The sequence below is a fragment of the Aedes albopictus genome, chromosome 2 (genome assembly GCF_035046485.1).
Source record: "Aedes albopictus strain Foshan chromosome 2, AalbF5, whole genome shotgun sequence".
In the NCBI taxonomy this organism is placed as follows: Eukaryota; Metazoa; Arthropoda; class Insecta; order Diptera; family Culicidae; genus Aedes; species Aedes albopictus.
In genome coordinates this window covers 17,086,189-17,092,760 of record NC_085137.1, presented here as the reverse complement: position 1 = coordinate 17,092,760, position 6,572 = coordinate 17,086,189, and positions in this window count along the sequence as shown.

Genomic DNA, 6,572 nt, shown 5'->3' with positions numbered 1-6,572 from the left:
GTTCGTTTCTAGTGCTGTGAAATCGAAACAAAACTTACAATATAAAAAAAATCTTTCAAAAACAACAGGTAATAAAAAGGCAGGCCAAACACAAATGCTTAGGCAACAATCTACACGGGAGACGATAGAGACTACGACTCTTGAGAAAGGCCAAACTCTTCGGCCGAAACGTTGGCAGAGTAGAAAATAATTCATTGTCGGCTTGAAGATTGAGAAAGCCACCCGAAACTCGTTTTTTGTTTTCAAATTCCAATAGGGACTCCTATAAAAAATTCTTCAGGAGATTCTTCAGATTTTTTTTTTTTGAGTTACGATGAGATTTTTTTAAGAAGTGATATATTTTTTGTTTTGAAGAGCAAAACAGTTGTCACGTTATTCTGATATTTGAAATCAACAAGATGTGTATTCCTATAGCAATTCCTCTAGATATTTCTCATGGAATTTCTCTAGAGATTCCTCTAGGAAATCTTACAGCATGTCTCCAGGAAGTTCTCCAGAGGTTCGTCCAGGCATTACTTCAGGAAATTCTATTGGGATTGCTCTAAGCCCGCGGTCACCAATGTGCGGCCCGCGGGCCGCACCTGATGTCCAGTTCTCTATGTTACCATAGAATTCCTTGCAATGTTTCTTATGGAAGCTCTTCTACTCCAGAAATAATGAAGAATAGCGCGCTGAATGTTTCACAAGTCGACCCAGGTGTTTCAATACGATCAGTTGAAAAAATGGGCCTGAGGATCACTGCTCTAAGCATTCCTCCAGGAATTCCTTTATAAATGACTCCACAATACCTACGGCAATTTTTCCGGAAATTCCTACAAAAAATTCTCTAGGGATTCCGACACAAATTTTCCCACGAAATCCTCCCGGAGTTTATCCAGAAATTTTTCCAAGATCTCCAGCGATTCCTGCATGAATTTCGTCTGAGATTCCTCTAGGAATTCCTTCAAAGATTTCTTCACAAATCTCCTAAAATTTCCTCCACGGATTCCTTCAAAAATGCCCCCAGGAATTCCTCCCGGAATTTATCCAGGAATTATCCCAATTATTCTTCCAGGATTTCATTCAGTCATTTTTCAAGGGACTCCTTCGGAAATTCCACCAAGAATTTCTCCAGGGATTTCTTCAGGAATTCCTCCAGGAATTCTTCCAGGAATTTCTCCTGGAAATCCTCCATGAATTCCTTTAGGAATTCTTTCAGGAATTTATTCAAGAATTCCTCTAGGATTTTTTCCAGGGATTCCTCCGGGATTTCTTCCAGGAATTCCTCAAAAAATTCCTCTAGGAATTTCCTTAGGAATTTCTTCAGAAATTTCTCCAGTGATTGCTTCCTAAATAGTGCACGGGGAATTCCTCTAGAAATTTCTTCCGAAATTTCTTCAGGGATTCCTCCCACAATTCATCCAGGGATTCATTCAGGGATTTCTTCAAGAAAACCTCTAGGGATTTCTCCAGGAGTTCCACCAGGAATTTGTCCATAAGATTCTCCAGGTATTCTTTCTGAGGTTCCTCCAGATATTGCTTCAGGGATTCCTCCAGCGATTTCTCCAAAAAGTCCTCCAGGAGTTCTTCCAAGAATTTCTCCAGAATTTTCTTCAATGATTTCTCCAGGAATTCCTCAACATTTTTCATCTCCAGGGATTCCTCTTAGATTTCCTCTAGGGAGCTCAAGAATTTCTCCAAGGAGTCCTCCAGGAAATTTCTCCAGGCATTCCTCCAGAGATTTCTTCAGGGTTTCCTTCAGGTATTCCTGCAGAAATTTCTCCAGAAATTTCTTTAGGAATTTCTCCACATTCCTTCAGATTCATTCTAAAATTGCAGTTGGGATTGCTTCCGAGATCCCTTCAGAGATTTATGCAATCTTGCTTTAGAAAATCCTAAAACGATTATTTTAGTTATTCTATTTGGCACTCTTCCAGGGGGAATTCTCGAGATGGAGAGCAAACTTTAGGGACACAATGGAGAAACACTTGAAGAATTTCCAAAAGAAAACCACCTTGAAGAACCCTCGGTGAAGTCTACAGGAAACGAAAAAGAATACTTAGAAGGAATATCTAAGAAGTTCTTGGAAAACCTTCTTGAAGTCGGATTACAAGTTTCGACTGGATGATGGTTGACTTTGGAATTTTCAGCTCACAGTCTAATAAATTGCGTTGATTAATCTTCTATCATCGCCAACGTTTCGGCCGGCTATTGGACCATCTTCAGGGCCTAATTATTTATTGAAATTGACACAAATTAACATCAAACATTTAAAATAACATTTCACAAACTCACTCGATACACAAATCAACAGGTCACACAAATTATGCAAATATTTAAACAGTCGGGTTGTAAAGGGTAATGTATGATGTTAATTTGTGTCAATTTCAATAAATAATTAGGCCCTGAAGATGGTCCAATAGCCGGACCGAAACGTCGGCGATGATAGAAGATTAATCAATACAATTTATTAGACTGATAGCCAAAAATTCCAAAGTCTTCTTGAAGTCACTCCTGGTGAACTCCAGAAGCTCAAAGAAGAATTCCTGGAAATATTCCCAGAAAAAATCTTTGAAGAATCCATGTGAAGCTTTGGATAAGAATCCCTATAGAAACTCATGGAAGAAACTATATAAAATAATTTTCTGGATTCTGATTTCTGGAGAACTATTGTGACATTCCCAGGATGGAGAAATTTCAGATTAAATACCCGAAGTTTAAAAGAAACATCAACAGTAATGTTAGGAATATTTGTTGAAAAATCCAAGAAATTCATGAATAAATGTCCTCAAAAATCTTTCGAGAAATAAAAGTTACTCCTGGAGGATGTGACCAGCAGTTGTTATGTTAACTTTGTTCTACGACTTATAGCAAAAAGCGAAGATTCATAACGACATTGGTATGAAAAATGAAGCATTTTCCCCCCGAAACAATCTGCACAGTACTTTGTTACAGTTCTTATGAATAGATATTATTCCATGACCTTCTCTGCACCGTAACGTAGTGTAATAAAAACAGAAAATTGTGCTCAATACGAGAAAACTCTAGAACAAAATGAAGGCATCCGTCATCACTCAGTAGTGGTCTTCTGCGGTAAGCTTTCCCAACTCTTGCAGTTTGATGGTATATATCCCTTCTTGTTTGATAACATCACGAACGGAAGCCATTGCCACCATTAGGTGGAAGCGAAAGTGCAACAGGAGTGACGGGTTCAAGCTGTGCTCTTACTAATGGTACCTCTGATTTTGACTAATTTGAAATAATCCAACTCTGACAAGTTTCCATTTGTAATGGACGCAGGTTTGACCTCCTGTGTTGCTGCGAAGATGATTCCAACTTTTTCTCTCTAATGCTCTTGATTGTTGCGGATATTGTATTTTGTGTGGAAACTGGTTATTTCGAATTAGGTACTATGATCCCCTAAAATCAATCTGCAGCCTGACGGAGCCATTGCTAATTAATGCAAAACCACTCTTTAATTAGTAACGTGATCTGTAGCGATACTAACGCGAAAAGTTGTTGTTCCACAGCCCCTTTGGAGTCGTTTGGTTGTTGTCGGTGAACGAGCGTGCAGCAAGCAAGTATAAGGTCGGTGCATAAACTACGTAGATTAGTTTCTGTGAAAGTAATCTGACCGAAGTCTGTGATCCGTACAGGATTATAACAATTTTCCAAGTACAAAATACCAATGAAAACCATGAAATCGACTACGTAATTTGTGGACACCCCCGCAGTTTCTACGCGCCAGCTACTGCAGCAGCAGCCCAACAACCATCCAATTCTGAAGTGCATCCATCCCGAGGTAAAGCATACATGTACTGCTCGCGGCCCACAGCTGATATCTCGCAGTGTTCTTACCGCTTGTTGATGACGCTGATGAGGACGGTGTATGATGATCGGTGAAAAACTTTCCCGTTCCTCATCCATCAGTTTCCGCTCAAGCACATCCAACCTACCTACACACACCGACGGGCACACCGACGAGACACACAATCAACTTTCACCGGAGGCGTGCTTCTCATCATTAGAAAAGTTGTTGCTCACATAGCGTTCGATGCCACCTCCTCAGCTGCGCTGCACATCCCATGTTTCCATGCTTCTCGCCGGTAGGAACATATAACTTGCCATAAGCTTGTCAATGGTTGATTGCACAAATTGCAGCAAGCGCCTCTTACAGTACAATTAATGGGGATTCGAAGCTTCATAAGCATCATATTCCCATTCAGTGTATAATTGGCGAACGCTCATGTTGCACACATTCTTCTCATTCATTATTGTGCACATACCTACATGTAAGTAGAGACAGAAGATAAATGAATTCCAAGAGAAGCTTTTGATTGATATACTAACACTAAGCAGTATGCTTGTAACAGGTTGTTAGAAAGACGGAAAAGTTTCACTTGAGACAGGATTTCAGCAATGATTAATTAAACATCTGATGTAGCTACATCACAGTGATTAAAAATTAAATTAAATTTTTCGGGCTATTAGGGCTCGTTTGTAAGTTGACCATCAATGTTAACTTCTTTTCCCGATCAGCCTAAAAGATGTGTAGTGTCGGTTGCGGTTGTCTCAATTGGCTAGGATTATCACTACGAACCACCTGATCCAGTGGTATTACGTCCTTACTGTGGTAGCCGGAGCAATGGTGCAGTGAACTTAGTGTTTTACCGAGATAATCAGTTGGCCTTCTTAAATCTTACATTTGAGGCTAAATAAGGGCGTGATTGTTAAAATATTGTTAACTAGCTTACATTATCATCTACTATCAATAAGGTTTCGCATTATGCGTACTTCTCTCCAGATATCCAGTTGTACACTCTTCCCGGGAAGGAAATTTCGTGGAAAATGTCCTATATGGAAAATTACAAGCAATTGTAAGATCACTTGAACAAGGACAATTTTGTATCAATTCACCAAAAGTGGAAACAACGAGGTGTGTGTTGATGTGCGGTTCACAGGAGTTTCCTCTAGTAGACCGAATACCCGTAGACGGTAAGTGCAAGAAAGTGCTTCTTCTTTGAGATGAATGTGTAGTGGAGCAACGTCAAAGAGAGCATCGAGTGCTGTCGTGGGAGTTGAAGAGAACGCTCCAGGCATCGCCATTAAGCACATCCTTTTAAGATGGCCTAACTTTGATTTAATCGTTCTCATATCGCCCTTCTACCACCACACAAGACATCCATAGGCCAATATTGGACGAACAACAGTTGCGTCGATCCATTTGATATACTTGGGTTTTAGACCCCAAGTTGTACCAAAGGTTCGCCAGCATTGCCCGAATGCCATACAAGCTTTCTTGATTCTGAATTCAATGTGAGGTGTCCAGGAAAGCTTGGAATCAAAAATTACTCCAACGTACTTTACCTGTTCAGTCACATCGATTTCAGAATCAAAGAGACGCAAAGGTCGAACGCCATTACGGTTTCACCTTTCCGTGAAAAGAACAATATATGTATGTTTTACTCGGATTAACCGAAAGGCCATATTGGCGACACCAACCCTCAACTACCTGAAGGGCGCTTTGCATCAGGTCGAAAAGGGTACTGATGCACATACCGACTAACAATGCTACCCGGCAGCAGGGACGAAAGTCCTGGGGCCTGACGCACCCCCCCGCTTGCGAGTCAGCCGCGTAGTCGCCGGCTAAGAATAGGACTACTAACCCCAATTCAAGGTGTCAAGCGACCCGTGCTGAGGAATGAGTGATCGAGGGGGTGAAAAAGATGCTCGATCTTTAACGGAGCCTGTGGGGTACCTGGGCACCCCCCACAGTAAGCTGTCCCTTACCGCGTTAATGCAGGGCTCTGGCGTGGTGGACATTCTTTCCCGTGCTACTCGTGGGATTTAATCATGAAGTCAAATAAAAATCAGAATCTAGGTGGAAATAGTGGTGGGATCAACCCTTTCGCAAGAAGCGGGTTGATGAGATCTCCGACAAGGAGAAGTGAGGAGATAGGCGCTGGGAGTTGCGTACGCAGCTCAAGCGTGGGTGCTCCAGTCCACTTCCCGGCAAGCCAGCCGGTGGAGGTTTTGGACGGAGCGTGGTTGTTGAGGGCCGTCAACCGAGGATCCAAAGGACGGTCCGCAATAGAGGTGGCTGAGCAGCAGCTTGGCAAAATCATCGACTTTGCGTCCACTAAGTCGAACATAAGCAAGGACCTGAAAACGGCCTTGCTTCGACTTAGGGCGTCGATCGACGATGCCAAGCAGGAGCACGCGGCACTCGCGTTGCTGACTGCTGCAGCAGCGGAGCCTGCAAATGAGAAAGTGCCGAAGTTTACCCAAACGGAGGCCTTCTCCTTCGCAGGAAGTCCGAATAAGGCGGAAGCGACTGCTCGCGACAAACGGGGCAAGCAATCGCAGAAGCGGGCGAGGCAACCGTCAGGCGAGGAGCTGTCTGGCGGTGCCCGCAAGGCCAGGCGAATCATTACCCCGAAAGTCGGTAATAATGCCGGAAGGTCGGACCCCAGCCAGGGTTCCCGGAAAGCTGGGAAGGGTGGGCCTGAAAAGGCTGGCCCGTCCCGGAACGATGGGAACAAGGGGTTGCGACCGCTAGTGGGCCCTCAACAGCCACAGAGTAGGGCGATCCA